Source organism: Eptesicus fuscus, chromosome 13 (assembly GCF_027574615.1).
Source record: "Eptesicus fuscus isolate TK198812 chromosome 13, DD_ASM_mEF_20220401, whole genome shotgun sequence".
Taxonomy (NCBI): domain Eukaryota; kingdom Metazoa; phylum Chordata; class Mammalia; order Chiroptera; family Vespertilionidae; genus Eptesicus; species Eptesicus fuscus.
The window spans coordinates 60,003,392-60,025,313 of NC_072485.1; the positions used below are offsets into that span (position 1 = coordinate 60,003,392).

The 21,922-nt window shown below is 42.9% G+C and overlaps 1 protein-coding gene across 2 annotated transcripts in view; it reads right to left on the bottom strand.

Moving 5' to 3' along the window:
- Positions 1–684: 684 nt before the first annotated feature.
- CCDC34 (coiled-coil domain containing 34) overlaps positions 685–21,922 on the bottom strand; it is a 92,605-nt gene continuing 71,367 nt past the window's right edge. Inside the window, exon 8 of one of the 2 annotated variants that reach the window (XM_054724585.1) lies at positions 685–749. The gene's annotated coding sequence lies outside the window, so the exon portion shown is untranslated. Of the gene's footprint in view, positions 750–5,076; positions 5,324–21,922 lie in introns of those variants that run through there. The other variant, XM_054724584.1, reaches the window with a different exon arrangement.

Sequence of the window (21,922 nt, forward strand, 5' to 3'; positions counted from 1 at the left end):
CAAAGTGAGGGGGGAGGGAATGGGGACATCTGTAATGTCAACAATAAAATTTAAAAAAAGAAAGTGGCACTCAATTTTTGATTTAGTATTTTTTTAAGTCTATTAAAATATATCTCCCTTTTCCAACTACATATCTTCATGAGGCTAAATTATTTCCTATACTGTAAGCAAAACAACATACGGCAACACATTGGATGCAGACGAGATTATGAGAATCTATCTTCCATTATGTAACACATAATCAGTTTGTGATTGTGTGTTTTTTAATCCTCACCCGAGGATATGCATTTTATTGATTTTAGAGATGAGAGAGAGAGAGAGAGATATCAGTGTGAGAGAGGAACATCGATCGGTTGCCTCCCACCCCAACTGACCTAGAATCAAACCTGAAAGCTTTTTCTGTGTGTGTATAGGACAGAATGACACTACAACCAACTGAGCCATGGCCAGGGCTAAGATTATTATTTTAAAATAAATTAGTAGCTAAATCATTTTAAAATTTCTCAGTTCTAATTTCTAGTACAAAGATATTAGTAGGTAAACCAACACTTGAAAATAAAAAATAAAAATGCTCTTTGGGACCCCCCAATCGTTTTTCAGGGTATAAAAGTATCCCGAAGCCAAAATGTTTGAGAACCATGATGGTATCAAAAACTTACCAGCCCAGTGAGATCCCAGAGGTCAGAGCTTGTCAGGGGCCCAGAAAACTGCACGAAATTCAGATAGAAAAACAGTTGTTGGCTTCACATCTACAAAAAAAAGCAATAAATGAAAAAATAACAAATGTTTAACTAAATATCTGCGAAATGTACCAACATGCCAGCTTCCTTCACTGTTGAGTTTAATATTCATAAGGATTTTATTCCATCTAATACAACTTAAGGTTCAGTTTTCTCACTTCACGAGTTCCCCTGAAAATGCACAGTAATTGTTGGGAACTCACAGCCAACTCTAAATTAAATAAGTAACATAGCACCAAATAATTTCTAAAGCACAGGTATAAAAACCCTTATTAGAGTTCTTAATACAAAAAAAAAAGTAAATTTAATGTGGGACATGAGTGCAGCTGGTAGGTTTGACATGTTGTATGTAGGGTTTATGAAGGTCCTGCTTTGAACTCAGCATTGCATTGCCTTTGAATTTCATGCCTCCTGGAAACATTTCCGTGAAAGGAGATGATTTCACCAGGCAAAGGCAAGGTTTTCGCCAGGAGAAATACTTCCCCCTGACCTTTGGCAGGATTGGGGAAGAGAAGCACATAATGAAAATGCAGTAAACCCATCAGCAAAGGAACAAAACCACAGGGAAAAGGAAGCAGGTGCTCTGTTGTTGGGGTTTGAGCAATGATATGGGGCCAGGCCTCTGCCTCCTGGGCAGGAGGGGTAAAAGCCTCCCTCACTGAGACTCTCAATAGGTCTGAGCACAGTGGGGCTGATGGCTTAGAAGGGCCCTGGGCTTCTCACCGGGGAAGATAAAGTCTGACAGAAAAGGTTGAGGGCACTTTCTAAAATATATATATATATTGATTTCAGAGAGGAAGGGAGAGGAGAGAGAGAAACATCAGTGATGAGTGAGAATCATTGACCAGCTGCCTCCTGCATGCCCCCCACTGGGGATCAAGCCTGAAACCCAGGCATGTGCCCTAACCAGGAATCCAACCATGACCTCCTGATTCATAGGTCGCCGTTCAACCATTGAGCCATGTTGGGTTGAGGCACTTTCTAAAGGGCAGGCAGCTTAAGCAAAATGTCACCAGTGATCCTCCCCACTTCTGATCTGGGAGGGCCTTGATCCCTGGCTGGAACCTCAGAATTACGTTCCCTTATCAGGAAGCAGTGCCCCGTCATGCAGAGACCTTTCTCAACTTCATTCCCTTAACAAGTGTCTTCCTCACCTTCCCCCCCCAGCCCTCAGCCCCACTGACCAGACCAAAGCAGCCAGGCCCCTCATCCAACTTGGTGCCATTATGACTGAGACAACATGTTGTTGTTTTTTTTAACGGGGCTCTCAGATGATGAGATTTCCCACAATGGTGCAGGACTTATTTACCTCTTCATCCAATGTTCCTATCATTTCTGCTTACAAATACAAATTTTTCATTTTAAAGGATATGGGTAAAGTAAACAGGTCTTCAATAAGGAGTAATCACTATTATTCGGCAATGAATCAGACAGAGCCCTAACATTTCCTGCATCGCCATCAGGAGCTCACCGCTGTCAGGAGAGGACAGATTTACTGCCATTTCCAGAGCTGCCTCATTTAGTAAAATAAATAAAAGAAGAATAGCAAAATGGAAAAACAGGATTGTGTAACATGCAATGTATTTGAAATGTTTCATTTAACAAATCAATGCTTTAAACATGCACACACATGCAAAACCACAATACAACAAAATTGTGCAATTGACAACATAATTCCGAGACGTATGAAAAACAAAGAATGCATGGAGCGAGCATTGTGTGGGCCATGTGGCCTGGTGAGGGGACCAAGCTGTGGAGCTGCGTGATGTGCAGTCTTCTTTCAGGCACGTCAGTGAAGCTCTGTGACCCAATGGTATGCTTTGGAGATTAAAACAGAAGTCTAAAATCAGATTTTGTTGCCAAAATGCCTTCCTCAGGTATCCCCTCCTTTATCAATAGACTAGAGAGTCCCTCGGCCTGGCCTGTGCCCTCTTGCAATCTGGGACCCCTCAGGGAATGTCGGATAGCCGGTTTTGGCCCGATCCCTGCAGGCCCGATCCAGACAGGAGGGAGCCTGATCCTGTGCATTGAGCATCTGTCCCCTGGTGATCAGTGCGTGTCATAGCAACCAGTCGACCGGTCGTTCGGTCATTCAGTCGTTTGGTCACTTAGGCTTTTATATATAGAGATTTTGGTTGCTATTAACTTTTATTCCTTCCTTTAATATTAGCATTTTTCTTTTTAATTTTTAACTTTTAAATCGATTTTTATTGATTTCAGAGAGGAAGGGGGAGGAAGAGAGAGAGAGAGAGAGAGAGACATCAACGATGAGAGAGAACCATTGATCGGCTGACTCCTGCACGCCCCACACTGGGGATCAAGCCCGCAACCCAGGCATGTGCCCTGACTGGGAATTGAACTATGACTTCCTGGTTCATAGGTCAATGCTCAACCACTGAGCCACACCAGCTGGACAATATCAGCAATTTTCCATGCAAATGCCTGGGCTTCCCAACCAGAATAAAAGGGTTATAAACACTGCCGTGATTTTTTTTTTTTTAATGCTTGTAACAGACATGTAACTTGCTAATGGAATGATTGATACTTGTTGAATATCAAGGTGGGTTTTTTTTTTAAGTACTAGCTAACAAAAATGCACTTCTCTCCACTATAAATTCACATATTTTTCTTTATCCTTCCAAGATCTGCATCTATTCTCCAAGCCTACTCTATCATATTAAAGGAGGAGACCTCAAATCTGTTTTTCTTTGCTTTCTGTCCAAACCTTTTTGAGCAAGAGCATCGCCCCGTCCTCCCTCCCCGAAGCCTGGTGTGGATCTGTCTGCAGCTGCTCCTTTCATCCCTCGCAGGCAGACACCCCCTTGCGTTGTTATTTCAGTTGATGCACTTGTGGCTAAGGCATCAGATGCACTTTCTCTGAACAGACAACCTCTGATCACTGAGGAGCAAGGGCTTGGATGACGGTCTCTGGCAGGAATCTTCTCCCATCTGGTTCTAGTTCAGGGCTGGCCTTGGACGGCCCTCCGTCTCACACCATGACTCTGAGCGGGTGTGGAAATGGTGTGGCTCTCTGGCAAGTTGAGTGGGTCCATGGAGAGCTGTTTATTTTTCCAAGCAAGAGCAAGGAGGGATTTCTGTCAAGGCATCATGCAGGTTTAAGCTTATTACCAATTTCCCCCTAACAGGTATGTCTTATTTGACCTAAAGGAAGATGTGTTACCAGACACAAAGGCCTCCCAAATTATGACTGTACTTTAAGGGAATAACAGTACTTTTAAAGACAGAAGCAACTGGTGTCTCCCTACATCCTTTGAGGATTTCGTAAAAAAGATCCATCCCATCCTCACTGTTTCCTCATTCCACTCCCTTCAGTGGAAGCCCTTACTTCTTGTCTAGAAAACAAGAGTAGCTTCCTAATTGGTCTCCCTGCCTCCTTTCCTGCCCCTGCCATCTTCCTTCTTTCTACTTGCTGCCAGAACAATGTTTTTGAAACACAAATCTGACTATGATTACCCCACCCCTTGCTCAAATACTTGCAATAGCTCCCCATTGCTCATAGAAGAAAACACACAGTCCTTAGCAAGCATACAAGACTCACTATGACAGAGGGAGATGAAACAATAGAAACTGGTCAAATCCGTGGATGGGATTCTTTTTTTCTTTTTTTTTTTAAGAAGTTGGAGCACACCAGACATAGCATGGTATGAATTTGGCCTATGGTGATAGTTTAAAACTCTTACGGCAGGTTTTTACTCGGGCTAACTTCATTCCAAAGCAGTCTCCTCCCAGAATCTTTTCTTAGTAGTGGGTCTGGGGTAGGTGTCATTTCCCTGGCTCGCAAAGCCATCTGCAGCCCCTCTGTGACAGCAGTAACCACACTGTTACTTGCTTGACACTGTTGCTTGCTGGACTCCTCCATTGGACCAAGACTTCCTTCATGAAAGTGAGTATCTTTCTCCTCCTTGAGTAAATACACAGAATAAATATTTATAATGGACATGTGTTTTGTCTACCCGGGACCTCCTCTTCCCTTTTCTTAGAAAGAGCAGCTGCTATCCTCCTTCCTCTTTAAGGATCTGCCCTTTGTCTGTACCTTATGATTCTGGCAATGCTGCTAACCCAGAAGACTGCAGCCCCATCCTAGGGGAGGGCACATGACCCAAGCTGGACCAATCAAATTATTTTACCTGGGCACGGGCAAAGTTCAAAAAGGCAACTGGAGCTATGGCATCTGGTGGCAGCTCTCTAAAGGAACCACAAGTACCCTAGTTCCTGAATTTTATTCTTCTCAAGGCTTTGGTATCAGTGAGCTTTTGCTGTGTAACAAATAATCCCAACATTTAATAGCATAAAATAATGTCCTTTTATTTATCTCAAAATTCTGGAAGTCAGTAATTTGGGTTTGGCAAGTTGAACATTTCTCCTGGTCTTAGGAGGATTCACACATATATCTGTGATCAGCTGTTGGTGAACTGGAGGCTGTTGGTCTAGGGTCACCTCGGCTGAGATCATCTCTGTTCTCCATGGTGTCTCATCTTCCAGCAGTCTAGCGTGATCTTATTCACATGTACTGTGCTGAGTTCCAGGAGAGGGAATAGAAGCATCATCATCTCCACTGCATTCTATTGGTCAAAACAAGTGGGTGAAATTCAAGGGGGTTAGAATGAGGCTCTATTCCCTGAAGAGAGGAGCTTCAAAGTCACTTTGTGAAGGGTGTGGATATAGAGAAGAGTGGAAAAGTGGGGTCATATCAGCAAACTACCATGGCTTTGATATTCAGTTCCCTGTTAATCTGCCAATGCATCCCCTTTAAAATAAAGGTACTATATATGTCAGCTTCTATTGTTTGTAATTTAAAAACCATGATTTAATGCTTGCTTGGGAATGAATGAATGAGGATATGTTACAGTGGATCAAACGTCATCCAAGGGAGAATATTCTAAAGAGGGGTGAGTGGAAGGGTGGCAGACCTTACCATGGAGCTGAGGGAGCTGCAGAGTATGCTATAAGCTGATTGCCTGTGAGCCCCTCCAAACTTGGGATACTACTTTCCCTTCGGCCTTCCTAACTAACTCCTCCTGTGGTCACAGCCACCAATAGCTTGAAATCTCTCTGAGAGCTAGACATGGAATAAGAAGCCATTCACTTGGAACTGCTCTCTTGTCACTACCTCAATTGAACTGGAGACCCTGACTGTTTTAGGTGACTATCCTCAGGTGTGTGTTAATATAGCCACATATTGCACTTCAGATTGGCTTAAACACAGGACATACATTTTTTAAGGAAAAGATGTTTTGATAAGGGGAACATCTTAAGTTTGAAGGGGTCCTTAGTTATGATCCAGTTTTTCCTAATTTAAGTCCCTCCCACCCCCTACACTCCACTCCTCTCCAATAAAATCTCCATTTCCTTAGGGGCTGATCACAAGAATGTTAGGGGAAAAAACAAGTTATATAATTAAATAACACTGAACTATGAATGCTATCTCACATGCTTCGATTTCAAAAATAATTTACAGAAGATTTCTTAACTCAGAAATAATTTTTGTAAGTATAAAACCCCAGGTAATATGAAGGAGAAATTTTTAGGCAGCTATAGGCAGTTTTGTTTTGTTGGTGTGTTTTATTTTTTGCAGTGGTAGTGGTGATATAAATAATGAAAAAAAAATAGTATCTGGGCATAAGTATGACAGTGGATTTTTTTTAAATATTTTATTGATATTTTACAGAGAGGAAGGGAGAGGGATAGAAAGCCAGAAACATCGATGAGAGAGAAACATCGACCAGCTGCCTCCTGCACATCCCCCACTGGGGATGTGCCCGCAACCAATGTACATGCCCTTGACCGGAATCGAACCTGGGACCCTTCAGTCCGCAGACCGACGCTCTATCCACTGAGCCAAACCAGTTTTGGCTGACAGTGGATTTTTTGTGATGCTTAGATTTTTCTCTTCTTTGAAAGGCATGGTTCCCATGGCCTTCAGAATATTCCAGACATTAATTGTTATCTTAATTTATAATGAATACTGATGAAAATGGAAAGTTCCTCAACATTTTTGCAGCCTGAAACCCAATTTGGGGGATTTAAAGAGCACCCTAAGATAAAATGGTTGCCCTGCGGTCCCTTGAGCCCTTCTCACTCTCTGTAAACCACAAAACTGTTCCTCGGAGCACTGAGATTCACATCTCTGCGGTGAGACGAGGAGGAGCCATATCTGGTCTCACGATGTCTCAGGCTCGGGACACGTGCCAGGGCGGCCAGATAGGATCTCCAGGGCTGAGCGGACGGTGTGATGTTCCCTCTGTGGGAGGCCTCCTGGGGAGGCAGAGCGGTGACCTCACTGGGAAAATGAAAACAGTTCAATAAAATAGACTTATCTTGGAAATGATCTGCCTGAATTGGAGACCAGGAAAGGGATTGTATTTCCAAGACCCTTTCAAAGAACAAGGCCATTTCCCATTAATCCTGAATGGGGAAGCAATCCTACAGTGCTTCTACTTGACAGAGAGATGATGATTCAGGTAAAAAGGATCGCAACTTCAGGTCTATATGAAGACACAGCAAGGAAATCATCCTTAAAGTAACCAATTAGAATGTTTTCTTTCTAAAGCCAGAGCAGTGATGTGCCCCCTGGGAAGTACAGTTCTGGGGAAGACCCAGCCACACAGGTAAGCTCACCTTTTGACCTCTGATACTTTCCTTCCCTCTAGGATTTCTCTCATGATATTCCCAATGCTGCCTATCAAGACTTGGTGTGTCCCTGTCTCTAAAGCCTAAATGCAGACAAAGGAACAAAGGTTGGGCATTTCAAAAGGACCTTTACCTAAAATGCAAAAATGCAATATAGAGATTAATAAGAAAAATGTCAAAACAATCCAGAAGCAATATCAGGCTGAGAGCAGGCTTCTGATCTCCCCAGGGCTTACCTGTTGCATTCTGTTCTGAGCCCTGATCCTTGCCTAAAGAGCTCTTTTGGCAATTCTTAGTCTGCAGCCCTTGGGTATGTATCTTTCAGGGGATTGGGAGGACCAGCCCTAGTGATAGGCAGTTGGTGGGAGTTAATATTCTATTGACTTTAATACAATCTTATCACCCCTTCAAGGGATAGTTATAGAAAACTAGAGGCCCGGTGCACAAAATTCGTACATGGGTAGGGTCTCTAGGCCTGGCCGGGATCAGGGCCGATCGGGGACTTATGGCTGCTGGCTGGGGCCTTCCTTCTGGCTGCGGGCCGGGGTCCCCCTTCCCTGGCTGCCGGCTGCTGGCCAGGGCCTTCCTTCATTCCACGCTGCCCCCTGGTGGTCAGCACACATCATAGCAATCAATAGAACTCTCGGTCTTCCGGTCGAACTCCCATGGGGACAGTTTGCATATTAGCCTTTTATATATATAGATTCACCTAGCCAGACACATTATAGTGGGCAACATCTCTTCTCTGTTTGATTTATAGCAGATTTGGACCCATGGCCTTGGTTTAATTTGCAAAGGCTTCTAGCTAGAAGCACCCAAGAGAGTCTAGTTTGATTTTTTTAAGAAGCCAAAGATCTCTTGGGGCTTTACCTGAGGTCTTCTCTTGTCCCATAAGTTTCTCAGCTTCTGAAGTTACTGACATTTCTGCCAATCTAACAAAAAGCTTCTTTTGCTTTCTATCCAAATGAAAAATCAGACCCAAAAAAAGCAGAGTGTGTATTTCAGAATCACCTGTGAACATGACAAGTCTTAGGAGTCCCCTAGCTCCCTCTTTGCTTCTAGAAAGCTCATGATCGAATTCACCATTCTCCCTTAGAAGCTGTGCAAGATTTTCAGGTATAAATGTTTGACTCTAACTTTACTCCTGGTTTCATTCTATTCTTACTTTTCTCTCTTAAACGTATCTCTTTAACAATGTTTGTCCATTTTCAACTATGTAGCTTTGTTAGATAATCTCAATTTTATTTTTTCACCAACTTAGCATCAGAAAAAAAATCTCTAACACTTGAAAAGCGGTTGCTGCATGCTCTCCAAGCTCAGTGCTCTTTTGGACAATCCATGGTCTGAACTACCTTGTACATTTTTATATAATTAAAATGGAACAGATAATCTCAGAATTTATGGCTTTTGACCCAATTGGACAATAACCAGTTTTGTATCTGAGACACTCTTAATCTTATATTGGGTACCTAGCTTCTGAAATGCTATTTGGACTGGTTGTAATATATTATCATTCCCTTCAGTAATTAATAAGTTCAATATAATCTCTGACACACCTTATATTTGTATGAGAGCAATTTTTTTTAAACTTCTGAAAAATATACCTCAACAGCAAGTAGAAAAAAATGTGCAACAAGAAGTTGTATGCATATACAGTATGCATAACCCATGGCCACAGACAATAGGGTGGTGAAGGCCTGGGGCAGGAGGCAGGGGCAGGCTAGAAGAGGTCACTGGGGAAGGAGGGAGGTAAAAGGGGACTTATATAGTACTTTTTCAAGAATAAAGATTTTTTTTAATTTTAAGAAAATATCTAAGTAAAAACAGGAAAATAATCTATAGAACTTTTCAGCATAGAGAGTGAATCTTGACATGTGCAAATTAAACATAAATCATTTAGGAAGACGGGGAAATCCCAGATGGAATGTGACCAAAAAATTCTACTTAGACTGCAAATGTATGAAACAAAGCTCAGTGAAGGGGTTGGGTGGAAAGGTGCAGATCTAAGTAATGAAATTAGTGGAGTATGTTAGACTAATAGGAAAAGGAACTATACAGAGTACTGCACTCTAGTTGATACATTCTGTATGCAAAATATTTACCAATGCATGAAAAAAAAAAAAAAACTTAGAAACAGTCACATATAAGAGGGGACAATTTAAACAATGTGAAATCTGGATCAGATCACAAAATTTTAAAAAAGAAAAGGAACACTAGTGGAAAAACTTCTAAAATACAAAAGGAAATCTATAGCTTAGTTCACAGCATGGTATCAATGTTAATTTTTTAGTTTTGACCAATGTCGAAAGAACTAACTTTGCAACTTTTTTGTAAATCTACAATTATTATGAAGTTAAAGGTGTTTTAAAAATAATGTTTTCTAAAATATGTGTGAACAATGAGAAATAACAGATAAGTGCAGACTGGAAGCAAGGTATACTGCTTTTGTTTAGCAAACAGATACAAGGCTGCCATCACTAAAACTAACATGTTTTGAAGAAGGAAATGATCACTAAGAGCTTAAGGAAGACTGCCCGAATCATAGCGATTCTCTCCCGGGATGGGCAAGTATAATAGCCTAGATAATCAACCTTATATTAGCACTTGTCTAAGTACAGCTCAGGACTAAGCTCGGGGAATTCTGCTTTCCCTAGAGCTCTTGGGGACAAAACACACCTCTCTCAAGAATCTCAACAAGAGTGGTCTGTTTTAGACATTGGGTGTTAAAGATAGGGACACAACTGCTAATGAGATCTCCTTTCCTACAATCTGCCCTTTCCACACGCAGGAAGCCTTACAGCTATTCCCTCATGAACAAACGAAGAACAGGTCTTATCTCACTGGCCAGTTAGAAGGCCCACCTCTATAGAATGGCCACAAACAGCCAAGATCCTGCAGGGACTGGAAAGAGCTTCTGATCCTTGCTTGGCTGCGTTACTTCTCCAGGCTTTTCCCAAGGTAACTAGAAAAAGGTTTCCTGGAATTGTTTATGAGGATGCCAGAAGGTCAGCCAGAGTTCTCAGGCTGAATAGCCATTTGTTCCTCCTCCCTTACTGGAGTAATAATACCATATGTTGCCCCAACAGAGCTACTCACACATAGTAAACACCTGCAGGGTGCCAACTACAGTGCTGGGTGCTGGAAGCGAGGGAGTGGATTCAGAAAAAAACAACAATAATAATGATGGTAATTGATGATAATGATAAATATGTGATAGTATATATTTACAACAGATCAAACCCTATGCTACAAGCACTGACTCAATCCTTACAACAATTCAATGAGAAATATTATATTATCTCTATTTTACAGGTGAAAAAACTCTTCTCCCTCTAGGAAGCAAAGATCAGAGTACCATGTCTAAGGTCAACTAGGAGGCATCAACGTGGTGAAGAACATAGTGTTTAGAGTCCAGCAGGCCTAGAATCTGTCCTTTACTCCCTGTTACTTTGGACAACTAAGGTCACCTCTCTGTCAAGCAGATAAGAAGTAGAGGATAAAATCAGCACAAATGTATCAAGTGCCTTGGTCCATTAATAGTGTCTTCCACAAATTTGGGAGTGGAAGGGACCTCACATGTGCCTAGATTTACCACACTGTGCCAAGTACCCTATAGATATGAACTCATTTTATTCTCACAATACAACATGAGATAAGGACTTCTTATTTTACTGAGGATAAGAGGTTGATTCAATTTCTCAAAGGTCACCCATCAGGCAAGTGGTCCAGCTGCAGCTGGAGTCCAGCTCTGTCTGCCCTGGTGTCCTGAGTCTACAACACTCTACTGTCACCCACTCAGCATTCCAGAAACTCCAGGCAGCTCAGTTCTTCTTCCAGGTAACATATTTTTCATTTTAACTGAAGGCCAAACCCAAAAGATTCACTGTAAATGGTATAAATCTGGCTGAGGGAGTCTCAGTTGGATTTGGTGGGACCTTTAATCACTGGTAGTATATACCTGGAAAAGCAGAGCACCTTCCCTGGGAAGCTTGAGCATTTTAAAGAAGACGGTGTGTGGAGGTAGATGGAGGAGAGGAGAAGAAAGATACAAGAAGCTTAGAGGCTGAGGAATGGCTTTATTTTGGATTATAAAGCAAACCTACAATTTATCCAATTAACCTTGCCTTTGGTCAAGACCCTACCAAGAAGAAAATGCCTTGTGGGCCCCAGAGAATTTAGGATAAAAACAAAGATGCCAAATAGATTCCAACCCCTACATCAATCTTGATTACTGGTAGTAGCTCCTGAGAGAGTTGTTAAGAAGGATTGTGAATACAGCAATTTCTCTTTTAGGTATTTATCCAAAGAATATGAAAACACTAATTCAAAAAAATATATCTACCCTTATGCTCATTGCAACATTATTTACAATCGTCAAGATATGAATGCAACCTATATGTGTCCCTTGATAAATGAATGGATAAACAAGATGTGGAATATATAAATATGATAAAATATTGCCATTTGCAACAACATGAATGGATCTTGAGGAAACTGTGCTAAGTGAAATAAATCAGACAGAAAAGAACAAAATTATATGATTTCACTCATATGTAAAATGTAAAACAAAAAAGTAACAAACTAACAAAACAAACACATAGATTCAGAAAACAATGGTAGTTACTAGAGGGGTAATGGGTAAAGGGGATCTAATATATGGCAACCAATGGAAATGGAAACTAGACTTTTGGCGGTGAGCACCAATAGAGTATACAGATATGAATTATAATGCTGTACACCTGCAATTTGTATAATGCTTAACCATTATTACCTCACTTTTTAAAAAATATAATTCTTTATTGTTGAAAATATTACGTATGTCCCCCATTTTCCCCCATTGACCCCCCCCTCCAGCCCACCCCCGCCATCCCCCGCCCCAGGCCTTCAGCACCCTATTGTCTGTGTCCATGGGTTATGCATATATGCATACAAGGTCTTAGGTTGATTACCACCCACCCACCCATGTTACCTCACTTTTAAAAAACAAATTATTTTTTTTAAGAAGGATCATAAAACTCTACCCGGGCTCAGCTGGGAAAAAAAATAATGCCTTGGCCCATTAGTAATTTCTGCCATAAGTTTCAGAGTGGGGAGAGCCTCACATGTGCCCAGAATTTTCCATTCCTCCTTTCAGGGTCATCACAGCTTGGACATACTCTGCAGGAGGAGTAAACTGAGTTCAGGTCCAGGTAGGGAGCCAAAATGTCCCAATGGCACCCTGCTTCTGCCAACCCTGCAAACTAGGGCAAAACAGCAGCGGCAGCAAGAAAGGACCTAATTTGAATTCCTTTGGTTTTAATTACTTTGAAAAGAGAGGCAGGCCACCAATGCCAAGATCCTTGAGGAAGAATTAAAAAACAAAGAGATTCAGGCCCGCTGGAGGGGGTGCAGGGGGAGCCCCAGCCAATTAGCCTTCCTGTGTGACATGGTCACCCTTCACCCCACCCACCAGAGGCCTTAGTAACACTTATGTGTCAACAGGATCTCAGGAGAGGGGAAAAAGCGGTGAGCCAAACCTCAAAACTGAGAGGGGGAAAAAAAGACAAAATCTGGAATTTCAGCTCAAAGCTGGACCCTTGAATGGCTTAACTGCTGTTATTATTTTTTATAGTGCTCTCACTGGGCTTTCCTGACCACCGGGAACTTGGCCTCAGAGCTCAATCGGCCATGTCTTCCCTCTACAGCCTTGTGACTACCTTGCCAAACAGGCTCAACCACCATCCCGAGTCTACAGTCTTCCACGTCAGACCTCCCCAAGTAGGCCAAACTTTCCATGGCGAGACTATTAAAGGGAAAGCAGTCCTACTGTTTCCTTTAATAAGCAGTTTTTTACAGGGTGCTAAATGCCCTTTAAGGAGCCCAGCAACCCAAAGCAGTCCTCTGGGTTCCAGAAACCCCAGCCTAGCCCAGAGGCAGGAGGAGGCAGAGACCCCAACCCAGTCAAAATGACTCCCCAGGGAATCTGCTTGATTCGGGCTGTCAGAGACTGAAGTTACCATTAGCATTCATCCAAGAAGGTCCTGGCAGGAATGAGCCCAGTGTCTGCAGGGCGGTGGCTCTAGAGAGAGTAGGGCAGGAAATCTCTACCATATGCCTCCTAAAGAAGGAATCTGTTATGTCGAAAGCCCTTTTGCTCTACTGAGCACCGTCATGCATTCAATCTATAGATGGCTTTGGGTAGTATGGACATTTAAACAATATTAATTCTTCTGCATGAGGTGAGAGAGAAAGGGGCCTCTTTGACAGAAGCCTGCATAGTTGGGAAAGCTGGGTTCTCACTTACACACTCTCACTTTCCCTCATAGGAGAAATCACAGCCAAGGTCTCTCATGGCATTGAGCTGTGCCGCCCTGTGGGAAGGTTGTCAGAGTAAAGTCAAACTGTTCCTCTTACCCTCTTCAATGCATCAAAACATATATATTTTTTAAATGTTTCCCCCCATCCAATGGTGTGCTGGAATTTTTCCGCTGGACTTCTACTGTAAGCATCCACAAAGACTTTCTTATCCAAGAGTGATTGTCTAAGGCCGTGTTCTCCAGGGCTCCCAGCTGGAGCCAATTCATGGGCCACTGCAGAGTGGACAGCTGGGGCTGAGATCTCTAGATCTGCATGCCTATTAAACAATGCTTGGGTGGGCAATACTCCTTCTGGGTCCCCTGGCATATGGTGCTAGATCCCGCAGCTTCCACGAAGGCACTTTTGTCTGTAGATGGCTGCCAAATTGTTGTTGCTAAGGGGAGATGTAAGTGAAGGGCATCTGACCCGGCCATCTTGCTGATGTCTAGAACCATCACTCTTCATACCTCTGGCCAATCTCTTCCTGACATAACTGCTCTGCACTTCCTTCTCCTGGTCCAGCTGCCACAGAGGAGACTGCCGACTAGAACTTGGCACACACATTATACCAGGTTATCTCTGTCTGGGGCCCATCATTTTGTTTTTAGTCTGAAAGATAATACCTCTCCTAGAGAAGCCAAGAGGAATTTATTTCCTTCAAAAGAAGTTTCAGGAGATGCTGTATCACTGGCTTAGACAAATCCAGTCTGATTACATTCATTGTCTCCTTGTCTCCTCCCCTCGCACAGCAGTCAGATTTTTAAATGAAGGTTTAATGGGAAACTGAGCCTTTCCAGTTTCACTTTTCCATTCTACTTTCACTACAAAAGCCCTGCCTTGGAAAATGACAGTGAGAATTGTTTCATTAATCACAGGATTTCGGATCTTTTCAGTGGCAATAAGGGAAGATGAAAATAGTTCTTTCCCAGAATCAAGTCTTGAGGACACAAAAGCATACTAAATAGGAAAGGCCCTTGAAGCCAAAAGAAAAGTCAATTGGCTTAAAAAAATAAAAATTTAAGTGACAAGCTCTGTTTGAGGAGGGAAAAGCCATGTGTCACGGCCTGACATTGACAGATGTTCTTTTTATTGTCCAAAGTCACTTCTAGATTCGTTTCTTTAAAAATAAATCTATCAAATCTCGGGGGGAAAGGTGGGAGTGGGTGGGTGGGTGGGGAGAGGTTAACCAAAGAACTTATATGCTTACTAGAGGCCGGTACACGAAATTCATGCATGGGGGAGAGGGGTGTCCTTCAACCCAACCTACACCCTCTCCAATCTGGAACCCCTCGAGGAATGTCGGACTGCCCATTTAGGCCTGCTGGCTCCCAACTGCTCGCCTGCCTGCCTTCCTGATTGCCCCTCACCACTTATGCCTGCCAGCCTGATCACCCCCTAACCACTCCCCTGCCACCTGATTGATGCCTAACTGCTCCCCTGCCAGCCTGATTGATGCCTAACTGCCCTCCCCTGCCAGCCTGTTTGCCCCTAACCACCCTCCCCTGCAGGCCTGGCCACCCCTAACTGCCCTCCCCTGCAGGCCTGGTCACCTCTAACTGCCCTCCCCTGCAGGCCTGGGTCCCCCCCCCCAACTGCCCTTCCCTGCACGCCCAGTCACCCCAACTTCCCTCCTCTGCTGGCCTGGTCACCCCTAACTGCCCTCCCCTGCAGGCTTGATCACCCCCACTGCCCTCCCTTGCAGGCCTGGTCCCTCCCAAATGCCCTCCCCTGCTGGCCTGATCACCCACAACTGCCCTCCATGGCAGGCCTGGTCCCTCTCCTGCTGGACATCTTATGGTGGCCATCTTGTGTCCACATGGGGGCAGTCATCTTTGACCAAATGGGGACAGCCATCTTGTGTGTTGGAGTGATGGTCAATTTGCATATTACTCTTTTATTAGATAGGATAGAGGCCTGGTGTATGGGTGGGGGCCAGCTGGTTTGCCCTGAAGGGTGTCCCGGATCAGGGTGGGGGTTCCCTTGGGGCGTGGGGTGGCCTGAGCGAGGGGCCTGTGGTGGTTTGCAGGCTGGCCACACCCCTGGTGACCCAAGCGGAGGCCCTGGTATCTGGGATTTATTTATCTTCTATAATTGAAACTTTGTAGCCTTGAGCAGAGCCAAGCCTCCTGCTTGCTCCTTGGCTGCAGCCATTTTTGTTGGGATTTATTTATCTTCTATAATTGAAACTTTGTAGCCTTGAGCGGAGGAGGCCAAGGCAGGCCAGGATGTGAGGAAAGCTTGGCTTCCTCTGTCGCTGGGGACAACTCAAGCCTCCTGCTCTCTCCAGCTTGTGGCTACCGCAGTTTTTGTTGGGATTTATTTATCTTCTATAATTGAAACTTTGTAGCCTTGAGTGGAGGCATAGGCCGGCCAAGGTGTGCGGAAAGCTTGGCTTCCTCCATTACCCGGGAAGCCCAAGCCTCCTGCTCACTCCGTGGCCACAGCCATCTTGGTTGGGTTAATTTGCATACTCGCTCCTGATTGGCTGGTGGGCATGGCTTGTGGGTGCAGCAGAGTGATGGTTAATTTGTATATTACTCTTTTATTAGATAGGCTATGCATAACCCCTGGACACAGACAATAGTGTGGTGAAGGCCTGGAAAGAGGGTGGAGTTGGCTACAAGGGATCAATTGGGGGAGGGAGTATATCTGTAATACTTTCAATAATTAAGATAAATTGAAATGAAATGTCAAAAACAAATCTACTGAATACTCCACCATCACTAGAGTATTTCAGTATGATTTTTACTAATCTTACTATTTAGTCTCTCCCTTTTAACTAGGTGGGAAATCTCATTTTATGCAATTAGGTAAGAACAATGGCTTCTGACTTGGTTTTTGAATCACAACTGTTATCTAAATTTCACTAGGCCTTAGTTTATTTTTTCCATTTGTAAAATAAGAAAAAATAATACCTATATTATAGAATTGTTTTAAGGATCAATTGAGAAACTTTACTTACTAATAAGTAATGTAATTATTAGTACTAATTTACTTATTATATGCAACGTACTCTTAATTGCTTTAATCTCCCAACAATTCTATGTGCTATATACTAATACTAATCCCATTTTACAGATATAAAAACAGAGGCACAAAACAGTTAAGTACTTGCTCAAGATTATTCACAGTAACAATCAGGGAGGTAGGCATGTTCAAAGGGGAACAGAATGTTTAATGTGTGGCAGAATTAAGGGAACAAATATAGTGATGGATCTAGGGACTACCCAACAGAAAGTCATTATCACCTCTAGGCCTGAAGGGACAAGAGGAGAGATTGATGCTGCTGAAACCAGGTGAGAGCTGAACACATGGGAGAGATGGCTATCAATAGAGAAGCCTAGTCACTGCCAAAACCAGGGGGAATTAACATTCTGATCTCTCTTTTCTCCCGTCCTCTAATCTTCTGCCAGCACCTCCGATTTCATTGATCAAACTCAACTGGAAGTCAGAGATTAGGGGAGCCCAAGTGACATAGAACATAGATAGAGGTCAGCCTCCCAGGGCACAGACAGTGCTGAGAGTAGGAAGGGTAAATGGAGAAAAACTGAAACAGGATAGAGCTGGGATTCAAATCCATATTCTTAATCACTCGCTCTATTGTCTCTTAAACATAAGCCAGTTATTAGCCTTTCTCCAAGTTATTTACAAAACCCGAGTATGTTAGTTCCAAGTCCACCTTTCTCTGCAAATCGTGACTCCTAATTATAATAAAGACTTGTGAGCAGGAGGTCTCACCGCACAAGGAGTACAAATTAGACAAGCTTAATTCCCAAGTCACTCCTCCTAGTTCAAGCCATGGGGTGTCTCTTCTTTCCTTATCCTGTAAATGCACTAGTTCTTGGGCCCTCTATCATCTCCCGTTCATCTCACTTGCTAACACAAAGAGTCCTTATTTTTAAACCTGGGGATAACCTGACACCGCCACCTCCAGACCCCAGAGGCTTCCTTCTGCACCTCAGTGAGTTGAAGAAACTTTTCTGCAAAAATTGTCTCTCTACACAAAGAATTCTCGAATCATCTACGAAGAAAAGCTTTGTTCTTTATCAATGCATACCTGTGCATTGGCCTTGGCATAGTGCTTGCATAAAAGAAGACTCGTTATCTGGAAATTAGTAATAGTAAAAGTATATTCACATTTTGCCCAAGTGAGATCAAACAGGAAGTGTACAGTGACTGTAGAGAATGATGGAAATGTAGCAGAGCCAAGTTCTGGGCAAGGGAGACAGTGCTTCCATGAGAGCAGCGTGAAACACTCCCCGGAAGTCACACAGCCCCTCTGACACCAGGAGGCATTTCTACTTCCTCTCCTCACGATGGCTCTTGGCCACAGTCTTTGGACTGCTCTTCTCCAGAATCACCCTTCTAGGCACATTTACCCACCAGGAGATTCTTATAAACAAGTTACAGATGTTTTTCTTTTCCTGGGAAACACCCCAATGCATATTATTTTTCAAAATGTTGAGTTTCATACCATGGAAATTGTATTCCTGGCCTTCAGTTAGCAGGATATAAGAAACTCAAATAACCATGACCAAAGGAGGGATATTCTTTTGTTTTTTAACTTTTAAACAGACATTTTTGAAATTGTCCATAAGTCTTCTACCCTTTTAGACAAAGTGCATTTTCCTGTCCAAATATACAGCAAGTTTGAGTGTGTTCCCATTACATCACCTTCATTCACCTGGACAATCGATCAATCAAATACGTTAAACAGAAAAGACATATAAAATGAAAGAAGCTTGTTTGCAAGTTGTTCTATCTTCATTCATCAATTTCTTTGCTTTAAATGGCAAACTTTGATATCCACAAATGGATAGTTGTGTGAGCAGGAATGACAGCAGGACTATGAAGTGAGATAACACCACAGAGGCAAGCTGTTGATAAATTAGTGTTCTGCTTCACTGCAAAAAATATAGATATTTTTATTCCAATGCTAATTTTCACTAATTTGGATGTAACCCATGGATCTGCTCACTTCTCAGCACCTCACCACTACCATCTAAACCTGAGCTCCCATCCCCTCTCACTGCACTTGCTTCTGGATCGGACACCACTTGGGTATAAGCTGCCCTCACTGTGCCTCAACTGCACCACAGAATCTTGCTTATGTCCCTGCTGCTTGGAATGTGGGATGGTTTTGAGAACAGTGCAAGGGAGTGAACACCCCAATAGGCAACCCTGGACCAACAGGACAGGAGCTGAACAATTCAGAGGTGCATTCCAACTTGGCCTCTTAGAGGTCCCCAGCTGTCTATAGAATGCATGAGTATCTTCCACATCACTGGCTTGACCTTGCCTTCTGGTCTCAACCTTCCTATTCCTCCACTTCTGTTCCTTGGATCACTTCCCAAAACACACTACCTACACATAGCCTCTTGTCTAGGCTCAGCTTTATGGAGAAACCCAGGCTACAGTGGCCTCCTAACTTTCTCCATCTATCCGGTTGAACCTTCTATAACCTGTCCTACAGCAGCCAAAGAAGATCTTCTAAAATATTAATATAGTAGATCATTCTTCTGCTCAAAAACTTCTAATGGATTCCATCACATTTAGAATAAAACCAAAGTCCCTTCAATGGCTCTGAGACTCAGCATGATCCAGCCACTGGTCCCTCTATGACTATTTTTTTCCACACCACTTATACCACATGACATTATATTGGGCATTTATGGACTGTCTGTTTATGGACTGTCTCCTCCACTGGAATGCAAGCTCCATGACAGCAAGGGCTTGTCTATCTTGTTTACCACTGTACTCCCAGTGCCTGGCTCAGTGCCTGGCTACGTAGGCATTAAAAAATATTTGTTGAATCAATAATGGGACATGTGATTTTCATTATGCACGTGGTTGTAATGCTAGAACTAACATTATATCAGACAAAGAGGGAAAAAAGCGTGCTGTCAGCTGCTTTGTTTAAGCGATTCTGTGATATGTTTATCCAACAATGGGTGAAAACTGTGATAAAAATGACTGAGAAGCCTTGTGCCAACAACAGTCTTGGTGAGGATTGAAAAACAAAGGCCATTCCTCTTGATCAAAAGCTAGATGCAATCAAAGCTGGATTTGCCTGGGGATATTTAGCTTTATAACGATAGACTTAAAGCTATAAAAACACCAGTATTATTGAAATGCCTGCAGGCAAAATTATTCTATTATTGTGAGTCTCAATGCCCCAGCCCAAATCCCCTATTTTCTCTTTGAAATAATTATTTTTAAAGTGACTTTTACAAAGAGGCTTCTTAGGAATGCAACTACAACACCATAGCATAGATCATCCCCGTGCCCCAAAAAATGAGAGGGAGAAAAGCTGAATCTAATCTATAAGAAAGCTTTGCTTAACACATAAAGGGGAGCCTTAGAAAGAGTAAACTATGGCAAAACCCTCAGAATTCATGACTATAATCTTAAAAGGAGATAGGGACCCAAAGAATAGATCACCTGTTGAGGCCATAATTACTCAAAGTAAGCATGGCTCACAATGCCAGAGGACAATCAGGCATTTTTGGTTGCAGCCACTAGGGTGACCAACCTCAGATATAGCCCCAGATCTGACACTAACTAGCTTTGTGAGCCTAAATAAGTCCCTTAACCTTTGAGTCAAATCCTCTTGAGGGTAAGAACTATCTATCTCATTCCCTGGAGATCCCAGCATCTACCTGGCGCGCGCACACACACACACACACACACACACACACACACACACAAATATGCCCAACAAGTAATGCTAAATAAGTACATTTTACAGAATTAGGTAAGGCATAAATTTTACTCTTAAAGGCCTAGTATAACTTTTAGCAAGAATCAAAGTGTAGCATAGGAAATATTGAAACTAATCTATAATAATAAAAGGGTAATATGCTAATTAGACCGGACATCATTCCGGACAAAGCCAGGGCCATAGAGAAGCCAGCCCAGGTCCCTAGTGACTGCAGGTGGCTGTAGGAAAGCCAGCCCAGGTCCCCAGTGCCTGCGGGCAGCCGGAGGGAAGCCAGCCTGAGTCCCAGGTGCCAGAGGGAAGCCGGGGGGAGGAGGAGGGTAAGGAAGGCCTACTCTTGCACGAATTTCATGCATCGGGCCTCTAGTCTATAATAATAAAGAGCTAATATGGTAATTAGACCAGATGGTGGAACGACCTTCCAGCATGACCAGTGAGTGGGGCCGAGGGGCCATGAGGCAGCCAGGGCCACAGGGCCGAGGCAGCCAGGGCTGCAAGGGCCGAGCCCCTTGCACAAATTTCGTGCATCAGGCCTCTAGTATTGTAATAACTACACATGGTGTCAGATGGACTTATCAGAGCAATCACTTTATAGTTATATAAATATGTAACCACTATGTTGTACAACTGAAACTAATATTATCATATATCAACAGTAATTGAAAAAAATATTGAAAATAAAAGAATCAGTATAAATTATTTCTCTATTGCATTTGAAGATATCTGTATTTTTGCCAACACTTTACTCCCTTGGCTCAATTAGCTATTAATTTCCATGGACAACATGACTCTGATGAGATATTTAAATTATTATTTCAAATCAGAAAAAAATTATGTCCAGTCAACAGAGATTGTTGTGTGAGTAGATAAAAACTGTTCTATATAAATTGGACAACATGATGATTTTGGTTTGAAATTTCCTTTGAAACTAAAGATATTCTGAGGGTTCTTTATGGAAGAAACATTGAATGCTAAATTGGGGAACCTACACAAGTGATTTTGGACAAGTTACTTATTCCCTCTGAGCCTCAGTATTTGCATTTGCAAAATGAAGGCATCTGAGGAGATGCATAATATCTTCCCAAGTTAAACGAGGGTTGCCTATTGTGAACCAAGATGTTTTCGGCGATATACCAGGAAATGCTTCCATTTGGCCTGTCCATGAGTCCTAAAGGACGGGAGGAAAGAGACTATGGATCCATTGTTTGTTGTTACATAAACAAGCCACCCTAAATTAAATGGCTTAAAATAACAAAGTATAATTATATTTCACAAGTCTGTGGGTTGACAGCGCTCACCTGGGAGGCCACTTAGAGCATAGTGGATGCTACTCCTGGGCTGCATTGAGCTGGGAGCCCCACTGAGGCAGGACTGTCTAAGTTGGCTCTCATCCTTTAGGGTCTTTCCACATGGCCTGTCACCATTTAGGGGTCTATCCTGAGCTTCCTTACAGCGTGGAGCTGGACTGCAAGAGGAA